Genomic DNA, 22,066 nt, shown 5'->3' with positions numbered 1-22,066 from the left:
CTTGTCATAATACTCCAGGAGGTTTGTGATACAAGATTTGCCTTCCATGAACCCATGCTGGTTTTCATTTATAATCTTGTTCCTTTCCAGGTGTTCGACCACTCTCCTCCTGATAATCTTCTCCATGACTTTGCACACAATATAAGTCAGAGACACAGGTCTGTAGTTTAGTGCCTCGTTTCTGTTTCCTTTCTTAAATATGGGGACTACATTAGCTGTCTTCCATTTCTCAGGTAGTTGCCCAGTTTCAAGGGATGTGTTGAAGATTGTGGTTAGAGGCACGCACAGCATCTCTGCTCCTTCTCTAAGGACCCATGGGGAGATGTCCGGTCCCATCGCTTTGAGGTGTCAGGGTCACTTAAGAGCTTCTTCACCTCCTCCTCAGTTGTTCGTATGTCATCCAACACTTGTTGGTATATTCCCTCTTGATGTTCCCTTCTGTGCTGTCTTCCCACAGCCCTTCCTGTCTCTACTGTAAAAACTTCCTTAAATCTCATGTTCAGCTCCTCACATACCTCCTGATCATTTCTTGTGAGTTCTCCACCTTCTGTCCTTAATCTGATCACCTGGTCTTTGACTGTTGTCTTCCTCCTGATGTGGCTATACAACAGTTTCGGGTCAGTCTTGATTCTCGATGCTATGTCATTTTCATACTGTCGCTGGGCCTCCCTCCTTACCTGTGCATACTCATTCCTGGCTCTGCGACTGATCTCCCTATTTTCGTGTGTTCTCTGCCTTCTGTACTTTTTCCATTCTCTATTGCACTTTGTTTTTGCCTCCTTACACCGTCGGGTAAACCAGGGGCTCGTTCTGGTCATCCCATTGTTACTGGTGCCCTTGGGAATAAACCTTTCCACTGCCTCCTTGCATTTTGTTGTTACATATTCCATCATTTCATTTACTGGCTTTCCTGCCAGTTCTGTCCCACTGGACCTCCCGCAGGAAGTTCTTCAACCCTATGTAGTCCCCTCTTTTATAGTCAGGCTTTTCCCATTCAACTCCTGTTATTCTCTCCACTTGCAGCTCTACTATGTATTCAAAGCACAGAACCACGTGGTCGCTAGCTCCTAGGGGACTCTCATACTTGATGTCCTCAATGTCTGAGCAGCCCAGGGTGAACACAAGGTCCAGTCTTGCTGGTTCATCCTCCCCTCTCACTCTGGTAGTGTCCTTAACATGTTGGTGTATGAGGTTTTCCATTACCACGTCCAACATCCTGGCTCTCCATGTTTCGGGACCCCCATGTGGCTCCAGGTTTTCCCAGTCAATCTCCCTGTGGTTGAAATCCCCCATAACCAGCAACTTTGCTCTGCTGGAGTGAGCTCTTCTTGCCACCTCAGCAAGTGTGTCCACCATTGCTCTGTTGCTCTCTTCATATTCCTCTCTTGGCCTCCTGCAGTTCTGTGGTGGATTATACATCACTGCAATGACCAGTTTGTGTTCCCCAGCCTGAAGTGTACCTGCTATGTAGTCTCTTTCTCCCGTCTCATCTATGCCTTCCATTTTCTCGAATTTCCATCTGTTTTTTACGAGCAGAGCAACCCCCCCCCCACCCCTGCCCCTTCTATCTTTCCTCATGATCTGGTATCCTGGTGGGAAGATTGCATCTGTTATTGTCTCCATGAGTTTTGTTTCTGTAACTGCTATGATGTCTGGGGACTTCTCATTGATTCTTTCTTGCCATTCCTCATGTTTATTCATTAATCCATCTGCATTTGTGTACCAAACCTTCAACTTCTGTTCTAATACTGTAACTGTGGTGCGGGGGGTGGAAACAGAGGGATCGGTGTGTGATGGTTGGTTTGAATTGTTCAGTTGCCTTGGGGGTGTCGTGGCTGGAGTCCTCTACAGGTGTTTCTGGGGGGTGTGCTTGTCCTTCCATTTGATCCTGGGTTGTTCTGCTCTCCTTTTTCATTTCCTCCCATTTCTCCTTTCGTTTTTGAACTCTCTCTTTCATCGTCTTCCTTTCGTCCTGTGTTCTGTCTCGATCGAGGTACACACTCCGGAACTCCTGCTTGCCTCTCAGCCATGCTTTCTCCTGCAGGATCAAGGTTCGGGTTGATTCTGCCTTGAAAATTACTTTGAGAGGCCGATTCCTTTTCTTTGTGAACCACCCAATTCTCCGAAAATTTGCCACCTGGGTCATGTCCCCCTCGCCTATCACCTTCATGATATCTTCAGTCGCTTTTTTCTCCTCCTGCTTTCTTTCATCATAAGTTTCCCCTTTAGCTTCGTCTAGCCCATAGACAAACACGGATCTCTCCCTTTCCACCTCCCACTGTGACTCCCATTGCATCCTCTGATGTGTTTTAGTTCCTTCCCATGGAGTGTTCCTTCCTTCAGTCCCTTCCCTAGTTATGGCCCCTTTGCTTCTTGGTTTGTCCTTCCTGCTCACCTGTTCCTGGCCCCCACAGGTTTCTGGTAAGGTCTTTGCACATGTCCTAGTTCCTTCAATGTCTTCCAACCTCTCATTCTGTCCTAGTGTGCTCCCTGTCTTTGTTTTGGCCCCATGTGGGTTTGACAGGACCTCTGTATACAGTTTAGTTTCCATGCTTCCTTCAGACCTGTTGTCTGTGTTTGATGTAGCCATTACCGATGCTACTTCTGTAATATCTTTGTCTCTGTGCTGTTTCAGATGTCTCAGCTCCTCTTCTCATCTCTCTATCTTGATTTCTGCTGCTGTGGCCTGTTGCTTCCACCTTCTGCATTCTGCTGCTAACCTCTCTTCCATCTTCCTTTCCAGCTCATCTAGTCTCCTTCCCCAGTCTTCCTCACTTTTTTTGAGCTCTAACTCCCATTCCTCCCTCCCAGATTCGTCCTTGGAGCCCCTTGTCCTCATCCTGGTTCTAGGTTCCCCCGTTGCTCCACAGAAGGGGGGACGGGTGGTTAGGGGGAGGGGAATAGATGGTTAGGAGGAGAGGGGATGGATGGTTGTGGGGGAGGGGGAGGATACTTATTGGAGGGGTAGAGATTGTTGGGGGAGGGGGTTAGATGGTTTGAGGGAGAGAGGGGATGGATGGTTATGGGGGAGGGGGGAGGATGGTTATTGGAGGGAGGGAGGTAGTTGGGAGGGTTAGACGGTTTGGGGAGGGGTTAGGTGGTTTGGGGGAGGGGTAGGTGGCTAAGGTGAGGTGGTTAGGGAAGGGGGAGAGGTGGTTAGGGAAGGATGGGTACGTGTTTGTGTCAAGTGTTTGTGTCAAGTGGTGGAGGGTGTGTGTGTGTGTGTGTGTGTGGGTGTGTGTGTGTGTGTGTATATGTGCATGTGTGTGTGTGTGTGTTTGTGTGTGTTTTTGTTTGTGTTTGTGTTTGTGTGTTTGTGTGGTGTGTGTGTGTGTTTGGTGTGTGTTGTGTGTGTGTGATGTGTGTGTGTGGTGTGTGTGTGAGGTGTGTGTGTGTGTGTGTGTGTGGTGTGTGGTGTGTGTGTGTGTGGTGTGTGTGTGTGTGGTGTGTGTGTGTGTGGTGTGTGTGTGTGTGGTGTGTGTGTGTGGTGTGTGTGTGTGGTGTGTGTGTGTGGTGTGTGTGTGTGGTGTGTGTGTGTGGTGTGTGTGTGTGGTGTGTGTGTGTGGTGTGTGTGTGTGTGGTGTGTGTGTGTGGTGTGTGTGTGTGTATATGTGTGTGTGTGTGTGTGTGTGTGTATGTGTGTGTGTGTGTGTGTGTATTTGTGTGTGTGTGTGTGTATGTGTTTATGTATGTGTGTGTGTGTGTGTATGTGTGTGTGTTAGTTACCATTTTGTCCTAGGCACATGTCAATTAGACACTTGGCCTGTTGTATATAAGTGTGTGTGTGTGTGTGTGTGTGTGTGTGTGTGTGTGTGTGTGTGTGTGTGTGTGTGTGTGTGTGTGTGTGTGTGTAGTTGTGTGTTGTGTGGTGTGTGTGTGTGTGTGTGTGTGTGTGTGTGTGTGTGTGTGTGTGTGTGTGTGTGTACTCACCTATTTGTGGTTGCAGGGGTCGAGTCTTAGCTCCTGTGTGTGTGTGTACTCACCTATTTTTACTCACCTATTTGTGGTTGCAGGGGTCGAGTCACAGCTCCTGGCCCTGCCTCTTCGCTGATTGCTACTAGGTCCTCTCTCTCCCTGGCCCATGAACTCTATCATACCTCGCCTTAAAACTATGTATGGTTCCCGCCTCCACTATGTCACTTTCTAGGCTATTCCACGGCCTGACTACTCTATGACTGAAGAAATACTTCCTAACATCCCTTTGATTCATCTGAGTCTTCAACTTCCAATTGTGACCTCTTGTGTCTGTGTCCCTTCTCTGGAACATCCAGTCTTTGTCCACCTTGTCTATTCCGCGCAGTATTTTATATGTCGTTATCATGTCTCCCCTGACCCTCCTGTCCTCCAGTGTCGTCAGGCCGATTTCCCTCAACCTTTCTTCGTAGGACAATCCCCGTAGCTCTGGGACTAGTCTTGTTGCAAACCTTTGCACTTTCTCTAATTTCTTGACGTGCTTGACTAGGTGTGGATTCCAAACTGGTGCTGCATACTCCAGTATGGGCCTGGCGTAGATGGTATACAGAGTCTTAAACGAATCCTTACTCAGGTATCGGAACGTTATCCGTAGGTTTGCCAGGCGCCCGTATGCTGCAGAAGTTATCTGATTGATGTGCGCCTCAGGAGATATGCTCGGTGTTATACTCACCCCCAGATCTTTTTCCTTGAGTGAGGTTTGCAGTCTTTGGCCATCTAAACTATATTGTGTCTGCGGTCTTCTTTGCCCTTCCCCAATCTTCATGACTTTGCATTTGGCAGGGTTAAATTCAAGGAGCCAGTTGCTGGACCAGGCTTGTAGCCTGTCCAGATCTCTTTGTAGTCCTGTGTGTGTGTGTGTGTGTGTGTGTGTGTGTGTGTGTGTGTGTGTGTGTGTGTGTGTGTGTGTGTGTGTGTGTGTGTGTGTGTGTGTAAAATCAGTGCAAATTTAAACTTGAGACAGGAAAATGTTTCATGGTTTATAGCAAAATACTAACTAAAATTAAATTAGATGAACTTGTAAAGCCTTCCCATTATTAATCCCAAGAACCAGTAGACTGGCGAGTATGTACCAGAAGGTTTCCCGGTAACAATGCCAAGCAGTAGTAGACTGGCAAGTATATGCCAAAGATTGATAATAAATAACCAGCTGTAAGGGTACAATATAATACCTGATAACATTATCACAGCTTTCCAAACAAGAACTGTTCATTAATTTTTTTTCACAGCCCAAATTAATAACTAATTTTGGCCTTGCTACTCAAGTAACACAAAATAAGTAATCTTAAGCTATTTCCATTTTGACTTTCATATAATAAAGTGAATCATACTTCAAATGTAATGCAAATAAAAAATGTCTCAGCCACTTTAATACTGTATGTTATTTATAAGTGTCATTAACAGATGATAATGCTGACCTCATTTTAACAAATACATTTGTATATACAGGTATCTAATCAAATTACTATATACTGTACTGCAATAAACAATACTTTGTCATCCAAACATAATAAATTTATCCATAATATTCCACTGAGGATAGAGTTTGAATTCATTATTGCTAACATTTTTGCACCATACTTGATTGTGCACCAATAAGTCCAAAATTTCCTTTAAAACTAATAAAATCTTAAATTATTAGCGATAGGTGAACAACTGCTTTGTTGATCCTTTTAGTTATCATGCACCCAGTGTATTTGTACTTCTTGAAAGTCACATCATTTACTGTAATATTAAGTACAATAACCTAACCAAGTATAAATGTGCCCATTCCCACACCAAATGTACTTAGGCAGTGAACACTTCAGAACATCTTGGCATGATCAATCCTCCTCACTGAGAATAATACATCTATTAAATAATAAAAAAGTACCTATTTTTATATCACCATTCCTAACAACAACAACCTGGCAATCATACCCTGAATATTTGAGCGAATCTAAGTGTGTTATAACAGTTAAACTATTTTCCAAAAAATATTTATCATAGAAAATGACTGCCAGTACCTAAATCATTCAAGAATTTTATATTCTTTTTGGCCAAACAATTTCATCAATACAGCATCAGCCTATTTTTCTAACATCACTCAAATATTTCAGTCTTCACCAACTACTAGACTATTCCCCAATGCTAATGGCTCTTGTAGTTTCATTGTCATATGCAGCTAGAAACAGGCTGACATCCTGAATGACATGGATGTGTATGAACACACTGTGTATGTGTGTGTGTGTGTGTGTGTGTGTGTGTGTGTGTGTGTGTGTGTGTGTGTGTGTGTGTGTGTGTGTGTGAGTGTCTACCCTTGTGTGTGTGTGCGCTTGTGTGTGAGGGAGGGAGGGTTAGGGGGGGTAGGTGGTGTGGTTGAAAGATCCGTCGTGTAGGCACAAATTTAGTCTCATTTATCTTGCCCAATTATGCTACTCTCTCCATTTATTGCCCTTTCTGGATTTACGTATTAATTGTTGCTGGTTATTATCATTTTCCTTGTTCACATTGAGAGAGGACTTCCTAGCTTCCTAAGTATTCTTACTGCTAATAACTATCGGTAGTAACACTGCCTGTGTGTGTGTGTGCATGTGTGTGTGTGTGAGTGTGTGTGTGTGTGTGAGAGTGTCTTGTGCGGTGTAATGACTGGCCGCAACTTCTTGTGACCTGGCACAACCCTCCTGGGACTTGACCGACCCTCGCACCGTCTTACAATGTTGCCCTTAAAAGCTTGTCCCACCTACCTTCTCACACTCGTCAACACTATATTCACTATGTCTATGCTATTTCTATTCTAATTCTGGTAATAGCTTGCAGGAGTGAGTGACCAGTATCAAACAGTATGCAAGGCCAGCCAGGGCCATCAACATGCAAACCACAAATAGGCGAATAAACTTGCGCTCAATGGTGCAGTGACAGGTTGCCAGCTGCTGATGAAGAAGTCGTCGTACGTAGGTCTTAAATCCCTATTTTGGAGATCCTTCACCCGTGATGTTTATAACCATATATTCTCATACATCCCACTTCCTCACGCGATTTCACTCTTCACTGATGATAGTATACACTTCAAATTATATACACTTCACACACTGTGTGTGTGTGTGTTTGTGTGTGTGTGTGTGTGTGTGTGTGTGTGTGTGTGTGTGTGTAATATATGTGTCGTGCAGAATAGGTAAAACTTGTGATTCTGGCTTAAATAGCTACTCACTTCTTGCCGAAGGCAGCAAGCGAAAATTTGTGTATGCAATAATTTCGCAAAAAAAAATCATTCTGAACCTAAAGAAAAAAATATTTCATTTTTTTCTTTATTATTAAAATATTGTAAACATATCTAAAATATATTTACTTGGATTAGGCTAAATTAAATTGCGTTTTTTATAATAAGGTTAGGTAAATTTTCTAAGGTTCTTTTGGTACAAAATTATTAATTTTTACATTAACATAAATGGAAAATATATATCTTTACACATATAAGAGAAAGTTTTTGAAAGAACATAATTTCAAATGAGTTATTGTTAAATGACCAGTTTTTACCTATTTTATATATATATATATATATATATATATATATATATATATATATATATATATATATATATATATATATATATATATATATATATATATATATATATATATATATATATATGTCGTGCCGAATATGTAAAACTGGTCGATTAGCAAGAACTCATTTAAAATTAAGTCCTTTCTAAAATTTTCTCTTATACGTTTAAAGATATATTTTTTTTCAATCCAGGTACAATCCAGGTACCGTAGGAACACACCCAGGCACTGTACGTGTAACCCAGGCACTGTATATACAACCCAGACACTGTACGTACAATCCAGGTACCGTAGGAACACACCCAGGCACTGTACGTGTAACCCAGGCACTGTATGTACAACCCAGACACTGTACGTACAATCCAGGTACCGTAGGAACACACCCAGAGACTGTACGTGCACATCAGGCACTGTACGTGCAACCCAGGGACTGTACGTGCACCCCAGGCACTGTGGTACAACCAAGGAACTGTACGTACAACCCAGGCACCATATGTACAACCCAGGCACCGTATGCACAACCCAGGCACTGTATGTACAACCCAGGCACTATACGCACAACCCAGGCCCTGTACATACAACCCAGGCATTGTACGTACACACCCAGGCACTGTGCGCACAATCCAAGCACTGTGCGCACAACCCAGGCACTATACGCACTACCCAGGCACTGTGCGTACAACCCAAGCACTGTGCGTACAACCCAGGCACTGTACGCACAACCCTTTCACTCTGCGCACAACCCAGGCACTGTATGCACAACCCAGGCATTGTACGCACAACCCAGGCACTGTATGCACAACCCAGGCATTGTACGCACAACCCAGGCACTGTACGCACAACCCAGGCACTATACGCACAACCTAGGCACTGTACGTACAACCCATTCACTCTGCGCACAACCCAGCACTGTATGCACAACCCAGGCATTGTACGCACAACCCAGGCACTGTATGCACAACCCAGGCATTGTACGCACAACCCAGGCACTGTACGCACAACCCAGGCACTATACGCACAACCTAGGCACTGTACGTACAACCCAGGCACTATGTACAACCCAGGCACTGTATGTACAACCCAGGCACTATACGCACAACCCAGACACTGTGCGTGCACACAACCCAGGCACTGCCCACAACCCAAACACTGGACGCACAACCCAAGCACTGTACGCACAACCCAGGCACTGTACGCACAACCCAGGCACTGTACGCACAACCCAGGCACTGTACGCACAACCTAAGCACTGTATGCACAACCCAGGCACTGTACGCACAACCCAAGCACTGTACGCACAACCTAAGCACTGTACGCACAACCCAGGTACTATACGCACAACCCAAGCACTGTACGCACAACCCAGGCACTGTATGCACAACCCAGGCACTATACGCACAACCCAAGCACTGTACGCACAACCCAGGCACTGTGTGTATGTTAATAACGTACTAAATATTATTAGTGAGGTATCCCTACATGACATAAAATTATTAGTGAGGTATCTCTACATGACAACACAATTTTAGTGAGGTATCCCTACATGACAACACAATTATAGTGAGGTATCCCTACTTCTCAACATAATTTTAAGCGAGATATCCATACTTCACTACGCATAATTTTAGCGAGGTATCCCTTCTTCACTATACATAAAAAAAAAATGATCGCTTTGTACAATTAGCGAGGACTGGGGTAATATTTCGTCCAGCAGGGCCACAATGGGTTAGAATTGCTAATATAAATTCAGTGGATCAGATCCTCGCCCCACCTCTGCTGCTCCATACCAGCGTTCATTGGCTCTCACAGCAATGACAACATTCGTGAAAATTTACAACGTTCATACATAACGCAGCCCACAGCACCACTTCTATCACAGCACGCATCTTTGTTAACTAGTGTCTCACGTTATCTTCTACAGCACAGCATATTGTTATCTGGTGTGTTCACGTTATCCAGAACAGCACAGCATATTGTTATCTGGTGTGTTCACGTTATCCAGAACAGCACAGCATATTGTTATCTGGTGTGTTCACGTTATCCAGAACAGCACAGAATATTGTTATCTGGTGTGTTCACGTTATCCAGAACAGCACAGCATATTGTTATCTGGTGTGTTCACGTTATCCAGAACAGCACAGCATATTGTTATCTGGTGTGTTCACGTTATCCAGAACAGCACAGAATATTGTTACCTGGTGTGTTCATGTTATCCAGAACAGCACAGCATATTGTTATCTGGTGTGTTCACGTTATCCAGAACAGCACAGCATATTGTTATCTGGTGTGTTCACGTTATCCAGAACAGCACAGCATATTGTTATCTGGTGTGTTCACGTTATCCAGAACAGCACAGCATATTGTTAACTGGTGTGTTCACGTTATCCAGAACAGCACAGCATATTGTTATCTGGTGTGTTCACGTTATCCAGAACAGCACAGCATATTGTTAACTGGTGTGTTCACGTTATCCAGAACAGCACAGCATATTGTTATCTGGTGTGTTCACGTTATCCAGAACAGCACAGCATATTGTTATCTGGTGTTCACGTTATCCAGAACAGCACAGCATATTGTTAACTGGTGTGTTCACGTTATCCAGAACAGCACAGCATATCCCAGTACAGCACATCTCTTGTCTACAGAAGTTATGTGCATCCCTGCACAGCACTTGCTTGAACAAGGATGTTATTTACAACCTTTGTATGTAACCCCACACAGCACAGCTCATCACAGCACAGACAGCTGTTCATCTCTGACACACAGACATCTGCTGTGCATTTGCACATGTAATTGGCACAGCTTGATCAATTACAGATGCAGCACACTCTTCCTCGCTCACATAAACCACATAACATCAGCGGCCCGCGGCCCGGTCCCAGACCAGGTCCTCATTATATCCCATAGCATTGTGTTAAGATTCCAATATCTTAGTACATGTTTCTTTACGTGGTATGAAGAAATTTAAGTATCACAGGTTGCAAGTGGTAAGGTGACACCGACGACATGTTGTAAGTGGTAAGGTGACACCGAAGACATGTTGTAAGTGGTAAGGTGACACCGACGACATATTGTAAGTGGTAAGGTGACACCGACGACAGGTTGTAAGGGGTAAGGTGACACCGACGACAGGTTGTAAGTGGTAAGGTGACACCGACGACAGGTTGTAAGTGGTAAGGTGACACCGACGACAGGTTGTAAGTGGTAAGGTGACACCGACGACAGGTTGTAAGTGGTAAGGTGACACCGACGACATGTAAATGGTAAGGTGACACAGACGACAGGTTGTAAGGGGTAAGGTGACACCGACGACAGATTGTAATTGGTAAGGTGACACCGACGACAGGTTGTAAATGGTAAGGTGACACCGATGACAGGTTGTAAGGGGTAAGGTGACACCGACGACAGGTTGTAATTGATAAGCTGACACCGACGACAGGTTGTAACGGGTAAGGTGACACCGACGACAGGTTGTAAGTGGTAAGGTGACACCGACGACAGGTTGTAAGTGGTAAGGCGACACCGACGACAGGTTGTAACGGGTAAGGTGACACCGACGACAGGTTGTAAGTGGTAAGGTGACGACGACAGGTTGTAACGGGTAAGGTGACACCGACGACAGGTTGTAACGGGTAAGGTGACACCGACGACAGGTTGTAAGTGGTAAGGTGACACCGACGACAGGTTGTAAGTGGTAAGGCGACACCGACAAAATGAGAAAGAGGACACTTGGGTACAGTTCAGGACATTTACTTAGGAAAACGTTTCGCCAAGAGACTGATGAAGTCACTCGTGGCGAAACGATTCCTTTAATAAGTGTGCTGGGCAGTACACAAGTGTCTCTCTGTATCTTATGTAGTAGTTTTTATGATGTAATATTTACCTAGTGACGGGATGCATTTGTAAACTTGTAGTCAGACAAGTTTACGAGACCATAAGTTTACGAGACCACAAGTTTACGAGACCACAAGTTTACGAGACCACAAGTTTACAAGACCACAAGTTCACAAGACCACAAGTTCACAAGACCACAAGTTCACAAGACCACAAGACCACAAGTTCACAAGACCACAAGTTTACGAGACCACAAGTTCACAAGACCACAAGTTTACAAAAGCACAAACTTACAAGACTGAGGCTTGTCAAACTGACTATAAGCCTCGGTCACACTAACTTGATAACCGTCTGATTACAGGAAAACATCGTGTGTGTGTGTGTGTGTGTGTGTGTGTGTGTGTGTGTGTGTGTGTGTGTGTGTGTGTGTGTGTGTGTGTGTGTGTGTGTGTGTGTGTGTGTGTGAGCGTGCGCGCGTCAGTAAGAATAATTATGTACAAATTTTCTTTGCCAACTAGCCAGACAGACGCTGGCAGGAGCGGACCATCCTGGTGTATCACCCACGTCTGGGAAAAATGTTTCTATTTCTCCTGACGAACAACCTTAGGAGGTTAAAAGGTTCCCAACAATACTTGTCTTGCAGGTTGAGGAAGCAAGCTAGGAGGAAAGACTAGCGAAACTGAGCCTAATGACGCTAAAAAATTTAATAACAAAAAAAGCGATAACAGCACACAAGCTGGATAAAACGGCGTATAGCTGGCAAATATGAAAGACGTTTCGCTCTTTGTAAATAACAACGCCATTCTGCAACTGGCGCCTTTGTCTGCGAACTGTATACAAGATATTCAAAGGATGTAACATGGGTGACGGGACAAAGATGGGAGTTTAGAAGCACAGTTGATCCTCGGAGACGTTTGTACATTTATAGTTCGTTAGTCTCATGATGAAATATAAAGTTGAATGATCTGGATGCTAGAGTGCTAGAGGCTAGCAACATACACACTTCAAAGAGTAGTATGACAGGACCAGAGAGGGGAGAAAGCAATAATGTCAGTCGTTTGATGGTTGAGGGACCGGGATAGGAGCCGAGACTTGACTCTAACACAAATCTGTGAATACAACTTCGTGAGTGCACATATTACTTTGCTAACACTAGGAACACTGCTTAAAACAGGAACACTGAGAATAACATTGACAGTGTACTCTTTAAGCAAACGCTGCCAACACTAGGGACACTGTACACTTTAGACAACAGCAACATTATCAACACTAGGGGCCAGGAGAGGAAAAAGGGTATCTCTTGTTAGGAGAGGATAATTAGTAACTTGTTAGGAGTGGTTGCTTGTTAATAGAGGGTGGGCAGGGTAGCTTGCTAGAAAAAGAGGGTCGCTTGTTAGTATGGTGGTAGTTGTTTGTTGGTAGGGTAATTCCTTACTAGGAGGGGAAATGTCTTGCTAGGATTAACTGGGTGGGGAAGGGAGGGACGGGGGTGTTGCCTAGTTAACACATACGCGTGGGTGATGAGAGGACGTGGGAGTGTTGAGGCAGTGACTCAGCCACGACCATACACTAGCGCTCACCAGAGTATACTGATGCCTCAGTCTGCCTCCCACCGCCGCTTCCCCCGCGCACCATACACACACACACACACACACACACACACACACACACACACACACACACACACACACACACACACACACACACACACACACACTATGTGACAAAATGCAAGAAGGCAGAGGAGAGGTTTCTTCCCAAGGGAAACAGAAATAATGGGAAGACCAGAACGAGTCCTTGGTTCACCCAAAGGTGTAGGGAGGCAAAAACTAGGTGTACTAGAGAATGGAAAAGGTACAGAAGACAAAGGACACAGGAAAATAAAGAGATTACCAGAGAGCCAGAAACGAATATGCACAGATAAGAAGGGAGGCTCAACGACAATATGAAAATGACATAGCATCGAAAGTCAAGTCTGACCCGAAGCTGTTATATAGCCACATCAGGAGAAAAACAAGAGTCAAGGACCAGGTAATCAGACTGAGGAAGGATTATGGAGAGTTCACAAGAAACGACCGAGAGGTATGTGAGGAGCTCAACACGAGATTTAAAGAAGTATTTACAGTGGAAACTGGTAGGACTCCAGGTAATCAGAACAGGGAGGTACAACAACAAGTGCTGGATGAGGTACACATAACCAAGGAGGAGGTGAAGAAGCTGCTATGTGAACTTGATACCTCTGGTGGGACCAGACAACATCTCTCCATGGGTCCTTAGAGAGGGAGCAGAGATGCTGTGTGCCACTAACAAAGATCTTCAACACATCCATTGAAACTGGGCAACTCCCTGAAGTATGGAAGATGGCAAATGTAGTCCCAATTTTTAAAAAAGGAGACAGACATGAGGCATTTAACTACAGACCTGTGTCACTAACGTGTATAGTGTGCAAAGTCATGGAGAAGATCATCAGGAGGAGAGTGGTGGAGCACCTGAAAAGAAACAAGTGTATAATCAACAACCAGCACGGTTTCAGGGAAGGAAAATCCTGTGTCACAAACCTACTGGAGTTTTATGACAAGGTGACAAAAGTAAGACAAGAGAGAGAGGAGTGGATAGACTGCATTTTCTTGGACTGCAAGAAGGCCTTCGACAGTTCTTAACAAGAGGTTACTGCAAAAGCTAGAGGATCAGGCACACATAACAGGAAAGGCACTGCAGTGGATCAGAGAATACCTGACAGGGAGGCAACAACGAGTCATGAAACATGACGAGGTGTCGGAGTGGGCGCCTGTGACAAGCGGGGTTCCACAGGGGTCAGTCCTAGGACCTGTGCTGCTTTTGGTATATGTGAATGACATAACGGAAGGGATAGACTCAGAAGTGTCCTTGTTTGCAGATGATGTGAAGTTAATGAGGAGAATCAAATCGGTCGAGGATCAGGCAGGACTACAAAGAGACCTGGACAAGCTACAAGCCTGGTCCAGCAACTGGTTCCTTGAATTTAACCCTGCCAAATGCAAAGTCATGAAGATTGGGGAAGGGCAGAGAAGACCGCAGACACAGTATAGTCTAGGTGGCCAAAGACTGCAAACCTCACTCAAGGAAAAAGATCTGGGGGTGAGTATAACACCGAGCACATCTTCTGAGGCGCACATCAGTCAAATAACTGCTGCAGCGTACGGGCGTCTGGCAAACCTAAGGATAGCGTTCCGATACCTTGGTAAGGAATCATTCAAGACTCTGTACACCATTTACGTCAGGCCCATACTGGAGTATGCAGCACCAGTTTGGAATCCACACCTGGTCAAGAACGTCAAGAAATTAGAGAAAGTGCAAAGGTTTTCAACAAGACTAGTCCCAGAGGCAAGGGAATTCTCCTACGAAGAAAGGTTAAGGGAAATCGGCCTGACGACACTGGAGGACAGGAGGGTCAGGGGAGACATGATAACGACATATAAAATACTGCGCGGAATAGATAAGGTGGACAAAGACAGGGTGTTCCAGAGATGACACACAGAAACAAGGGGTCACAATTGGAAGTTAAGACTCAGATGAATCAAAGGGATGTTAGGAAATATTTCTTTAGTCATAGAGTTATCAGGCAGTGGAATAGCCTAGAAAGTGATGTAGTGGAGGCAGGAACCATACATAATTTTAAGACGAGGTTTGATAAAGCTCATGGAGCAGGGAGAGAGAGGACCTAGTAGCAATCAGTGAAGAGTACAAATAGGTGAGTACACAGGAGCTGAGTCTCGACCCCTGCAACCACAATTAGGTGAGTACACACATACACACACACACATACACACACACACACACACACACACACACACACACACACACACACACACACACACACACACACACACACACACACACACACACACACAAACACACACACAGTTGCAATCAGTGAAGAGGCGGGGCCAGGAGCTATGAATCAACCCCTGCAACCACAAATAGGTGAGTACAAATAGGTGAGCACACACACACACACACACACACACACACACACACACACACACACACACACACACACACACACACACGCACACAGTGTGAACAGGGCTAGAATGTGTCAGAGATGGGACACTGGTTGTACAAGGGGAGACAACTGGAAGCTGTAAACTGAGGGAGAGTCATAGAAATGTCTGGAAGCATTTCTTCAGCTTCAGAGCTGTCAGATAGTGGAACAATATGGAGAATGAAGTGGTAAAGGTGAGATCAATACATAGCTTGAAGAACAGGTACGACAAGGCTCTTAAAGCCTGGAGAAAGCGGACCTAGTAACGACCAGCGAAGAGGCGGGGCCAGGAGTTGTGAAGCGACCCCTGCAACCACATACTGGTGAGTACTCACAGACAGATAAACCAGAGCAAATGTCTATCAACAATTGCCTTTATCATCTGGTAACTTATTCACCAGATGGTGACATAACAGAGGGAGGGAGGGGAAGGGATGGAGGGAAGGGAGGGAGGGGGATTGAATGAGGGGAGGAAGGGAGGGGAAGGGAAGGAGGGGAGGGAGGGAGGACATGTTCCCCCTGCCCCAGATCCTGACCAAGCAAACATAAAGGTCAGTCCTTCATGTATGATAAATGGATTAGAGAACCGACAAGTTGAAGAATGAGACACTTGTGCACCATTTGAGAATTTTTACTGAGGAAACGTTTCGCCAGCCAGTGGCTTCATCACTCCAGTACAAATAAGAACGGTAGAAAAAGAGGAAGAGTTTGAGATAATCAGTCCCTTAACCTAGTCCCTTAACCGATTCCAGGCTGAGGGACTGATTACCTCAAACTCCTCCTCTTTTTCCACCGTTCTTATTTGTAGTGGACTGATGAAGCCACTGGCTGGCGAAACGTTTCTTCAATTCACGTAGCTTCTGTTATTACAAGCTACTGCAGTGGTGTTGATGGTCGGGTCTCGGTAATCCCGTCTTTTCTCGTATCATCAAATAACTACAGTAGCGCTAAACCCATGAGGATCATACAGCGCCTGGGCGAAAGGGAGGCAATTAGGTTCAGTCCAAGAAAATGGAAGACAGGTTCAATTCTATGCATTAAAATTCTCTCCCTGGCAACAAGGAACCTCCCTGGAGGGAAATCCTAAGGAAGAGCAACATTCTGAGAGTTGTGGATAAATGGTTCAGAGAACTGACAAGTGTCTAATTCATCATGCTGAAAGTTGTGTTGGGTGGCACCCAGCATCACAGGCAAGCCGTGCCAGCCAGGCTGATGCTTACAACTCACAAGAACCCAGCGACTGTAAACTTGTGAAGGACTCTGAATGCGTCATTATATTAATGGTATACAAAGCCGACGATGTGGATGAACAAGACATATGTGCAACACTCTTAATGTGGAGAATAAACACCTGTTAAGGCCGAGAGACTGAACATCTGTCAAGGCTGAAAGACTGATCATCTCAAATTTCTTCTTTTAAGTCTTCCACCATCTCCAGTATTTATTCTCGGTATTACATTGATAAAATCACCGGTGGGCGAAACGTCTCCACAATAAAGGAAAATCAAGCGTTGTCCATCTGAATGTGTTACTAATACCGGCGGGAGGTAGTGAAGCAAGGTGGTGTCGTAACTAACCTACTAGCTACCCAAGACGAGGTATTACATGAGAATGGTGAGACAGTCGCCTCAGTAAACAACTGTGCTCACCAAACAACAACTCCCAGGAAGTATTGGGAGTTTGTGTTGCATACTGATGATCCATTTTGCCGCATCTGACTATGTTCGTGAATGTTGGCCGAGGTCGAATTTCATGTATTTTTATCCACAATCTGCTATTACACTATGTGCTTAATTGTCCACTTATTGACAGTATAATAACTTATGTGACATGTCAAGATGTCTTCTTAATGAAAATAAGATAACAGATATAGCAGATAAGCAAACTGTTGATATAAATAACAAAAGAGGCACAATACCGTGACTGGAACAATACACAAATAACCCGAACATAGAAGAGAGGAGCTTACGACGACGTTTCGGTCCCACTTGGACCATTTACAAAGTCACAAAGTGTGACTTTGTAGATGGTTCAAGTCGGACGTAAACGCCTTCGGAAGCTCCTCTCTCCTATGTGCAGGTTATTTGTACGTGCAGATATAAATCTATGTGTACTCCTGTTAACTATACTGGGGCCTAGTTCCTAGGTATCTTGTGTATCCATATGCTCTTGCGCTACCATCCACAGGATGGATATGGGATGCTCATTAAACTAGTCACTTCAGTGGAAAAATCTATATATCTACGATGAGTGTATAGCCATTGTAGTTGAAAGAAAGGTTCATGACAACATTGTAACTGAGGTCAAGATTGTGAAATACTTCCATAATGGGAAAAAATGGAGTTCCACTGTTGTATGATGGAACTTGAGTGTTGATCTGAAGTGTTAGTATTTAGTGCCATCATTATATGGTGCCAGTAACACTTGTTGCTGTCTTCATTGTTGACCTGAAGTGTCAGTGTTAAGTGCTATCATTGTATGGTGCCAGTAACATTTGTTAACCTGAAGTGTCAGTGTTAAGTGTCATCATTGTATGGCGCCAGTAATGCTGTTGCTGTCTTCAGTATTGACCTGAAGTGTCAGTGTTAAGTGCCATCACTGTATGGTGCCAGTAACACTTGCTGCCTTCAGTATTGACCTGAAGTGTCGGTGTTATGTGCTATTATATCCGGGAGCACTTAACACTGCCACGAGTATCTAGTGTGGAAGTGTCAATTTGAAACACTTGAGTTGCTTCTCCCGGAGCGTTCAGACAATCTTCCAGCTTTTATTTGTTCAGGAACGCAAACATCAGCTTTCAGCTTTGTTGCAATCACAGTCTTTCATGGGTCTTCACGAAGACCTGGTTTTTCCCCGTCTTTCACCGAGTCTTTTATGGGTCTTCACGAAGTCCTGGTTTTCCCCGCCTTGCTTTGAGCAGCTGATGTTCCCTCTGGAACTGACAAAAAGATTCCGGAATTTCTTGATCCTATTAAAATTCTTTGCTTCTCTGGCGGCACAGAATAGATTTGTGCATCGGAAATTTTCTTTAAAGTATTTATCATTTTACCCCGAGGCACTAGAAGTGCAAATGCTTTTAACCATCTTCTTCCAGTGTGAAATGATAAAAATAATAATGCGAGATCCGAGAAAGGTATCCCTGTCTCACATAAGGCATCCCTGGTATCTTAATTCACAAAAAGAGGAATAGTACAGCGTGTTGTAAAAATTCTAGCGTAGCAAAAATAAAAAAAAATATGTGCGTGTGCATATTTGTGTTCGTGACCATGTAGGTATGTATATTTTGCGTATGTATGCTTGTATCTATGTATACGTTTGCATGTGTTCAAGTGTGAATATATGTGTGTGCATAAGTATGCGTGTGACGCTTGGTTTCAGCCTGATAGTCTAATTTCCTAGTGGTCTACAAGAGTGCAAGCAATATACACATGACAGAGGTCTTGGCAAGTCCACGCCGAGTCTGTCTACCAAGAAGAACCAGCTACTTCTGTCTAGATGCAGGACTATCGTCTGTTATCAACATGTATGAGTCAAGGATGAAAAAACAGTGAGCTCTCTCTTCGCCCTCCAGAATACGAGTACACTAGCTGTCACACTTGTACACTAGCTGGCACACTTGTACACTGGCTAGCCAGCACACCTATACACTAGCTGGCACACTTGTACACTGGCTAGCCAGCACACCTGTACACTAGCTGGCACACTTGTACACTGGCTAGCCAGCACACCTGTACACTAGCTGGCACACTTGTACACTGGCTAGCCAGCACACCTGTACATTAGCTGGCACACTAGTACATTAGGTGACAGACTTTTACATTAGCTGGCTGGCACACTAGTACACTAGCTGGTACACTAGCTGCCACACTTGTACACTAGCTGGCTGGCACACTTGTACACTAGCTGGCTGGCACACTTGTACACTAGCTGGCTGGCACACTTGTACACTAGCTGGCTGGCACACTTGTACACTAGCTGGCTGGCACACTTGTACACTAGCTGGCTGGCACACTTGTACACTAGCTGGCTGGCACACTTGTACACTAGCTGGCTGGCACACTTGTACACTAGCTGGCTGGCACACTTGTACACTAGCTGGCTGGCACACTTGTACACTAGCTGGCTGGCACACTTGTACACTAGCTGGCTGGCACACTTGTACACTAGCTGGCTGGCACACTTGTACACTAGCTGGCTGGCACACTTGTACACTAGCTGGCTGGCACACTCGTACACTAGCTGGCTGGCACACTTGTACACTAGCTGGCTGGCACACTTGTACACTAGCTGGCTGGCACACTTGTACACTAGCTGGCTGGCACACTTGTACACTAGCTGGCTGGCACACTTGTACACTAGCTGGCTGGCACACTTGTACACTAGCTGGCTGGCACACTTGTACACTAGCTGGCTGGCACACTTGTACACTAGCTGGCTGGCACACTTGTACACTAGCTGGCTGGCACACTTGTACACTAGCTGGCTGGCACACTTGTACACTAGCTGGCTGGCACACTTGTACACTAGCTGGCTGGCACACTTGTACACTAGCTGGCTGGCACACTTGTACACTAGCTGGCTGGCACACTTGTACACTAGCTGGCTGGCACACTTGTACACTAGCTGGCTGGCACACTTGTACACTAGCTGGCTGGCACACTTGTACACTAGCTGGCTGGCACACAAGTCATCAAGGATGCCGTCGTAAGAAGTTGAGAAAGTATTTATCAAGAACATCTGATCTCCACAATGGAAAAAGTTTTCTCCAAACTTTTTCTATCATAAGATGGACCTATAATTCCCTCAAGATGGACCTATAATTCCCTCAAGATGGACCTATAATTCCCTCAAGATGGACCTATAATTCCCTCAAGATGGACCTATAATTCCCTCAAGATGGACCTATAATTCCCTCAAGATGGACCTTTAATTCCCTCAAGATGGACCTTTAATTCCCTCAAGATGGACCTATAATTCCCTCAAGATGGACCTTTAATTCCCGCAAGATGGACCTATAATTCCCTCAAGATGGACCTTTAATTCCCTCAAGATGGACCTTTAATTCCCGCAAGATGGACCTATAATTCCCTCAAGATGGACCTTTAATTCCCTCAAGATGGACCTATAATTCCCTCAAGATGGACCTATAATTCCCTCAAGATGGACCTTTAATTCCCTCAAGATGGACCTTTAATTCACTCAAGATGGACCTATAATTCCCTCAAGATGGACCTTTAATTCCCGCAAGATGGACCTTTAATTCCCTCAAGATGGACCTTTAATTCCCGCAAGATGGACCTTTAATTCCCTCAAGATGGACCTTTAATTCCCTCAAGATTGACCTTTAACTCTCTCAAGATGGACCTTTAACTCTCTCAAGATGGACCTTTAATTCCCTCAAGATGGACCTTTAATTCCCTCAAGATTGACCTTTAACTCTCTCAAGATGGACCTTTAACTCTCTCAAGATGGACCTTTAACTCTCTCAAGATGGACCTTTAATTCCCTCAAGATTGACCTTTAACTCTCTCAAGATGGACCTTTAACTCTCTCAAGATGGACCTTTAACTCTCTCAAGATGGACCTTTAATTCCCTCAAGATGGACCTTTAATTCCCTCAAGATGGACCTTTAATTCTCTCAAGATGGACCTTTAATTCCCTCAAGATGGACCTTTAACTCTCTCAAGAAGGACCTTTAATTCCCATAAGATGGACCTTTAATTCCCACAAGATGGACCTTTAACTCTCTCAAGATGGACCTTTAACTCTCTCAAGATGGACCTTTAATTCCCACAAGATGGACCTTTAATTCCCACAAGATGGACCTTTAACTCTCTCAAGATGGACCGTTAACTCTCTCAAGATGGACCTTTAATTCCCTCAAGATGGACCTTTAACTCTCTCAAGATGGACCTTTAACTCTCTCAAGATGGACCTTTAATTCCCACAAGATGGACCTTTAATTCCCTCAAGATGGACCTTTAACTCTCTCAAGATGGACCTTTAATTCCCTAAAGATGGACCTTTAATTCCCTCAAGATGGACCTTTAACTCTCTCAAGATGGACCTTTAACCCTCTCAAGAAGGACCTTTAATTCCCACAAGATGGACCTTTAATTCCCACAAGATGGACCTTTAACTATCTCAAGATGGGCCGTTAACTCTCTCAAGATGGACCTTTAACTCTCTCAAGATGGACCTTTTCTCAGTAGTAGTACCAGTTCCTAGTAACCAGTTACCAGTAACCAGTGTACCAGTAGATGACTCAGTAGTAGTACCAGTTCCTAGTAACCAGTTACCAGTAACCAGTGTACCAGTAGATGACTCAGTAGTAGTACCAGTTCCTAGTAACCAGTTACCAGTAACCAGTGTACCAGTAGATGACTCAGTAGTAGTACCAGTTCCTAGTAACCAGTTACCAGTAACCAGTGTACCAGTAGATGACTCAGTAGTAGTACCAGTTCCTAGTAACCAGTTACCAGTAACCAGTGTACCAGTAGATGACTCAGTAGTAGTACCAGTTCCTAGTAACCAGTTACCAGTAACCAGTGTACCAGTAGATGACTCACTACCAACCGTCTCTGCGTGAATCACTGACTGTCATGTTGCTGCTGACCACAGCAGTATTTCAAACACCCCCTCACATATGGGTACTGGGGTTAGTCAGTCTTACGAGAGAGAGCAAGGAG

General features: G+C 44.6%; 1 protein-coding gene across 1 annotated transcript in view; it reads right to left on the bottom strand.

Annotated features, from left to right (window-relative positions):
* LOC128694638 (uncharacterized) overlaps nucleotides 1-12,943 on the bottom strand; it is an 86,928-nt gene extending 73,985 nt beyond the window's left edge. Inside the window, exon 1 of the mRNA XM_070095891.1 lies at nucleotides 12,864-12,943. The gene's annotated coding sequence lies outside the window, so the exon portion shown is untranslated. The remainder of the gene's footprint in view (nucleotides 1-12,863) is intronic.
* Between the last annotated feature and the right edge of the window lie 9,123 nt (nucleotides 12,944-22,066).

The sequence above is a fragment of the Cherax quadricarinatus genome, chromosome 51 (genome assembly GCF_038502225.1).
Source record: "Cherax quadricarinatus isolate ZL_2023a chromosome 51, ASM3850222v1, whole genome shotgun sequence".
Taxonomy (NCBI): Eukaryota; Metazoa; Arthropoda; class Malacostraca; order Decapoda; family Parastacidae; genus Cherax; species Cherax quadricarinatus.
Note: the sequence above shows the minus strand (reverse complement) of the source record. Positions and strands in the feature narration are given on the sequence as shown.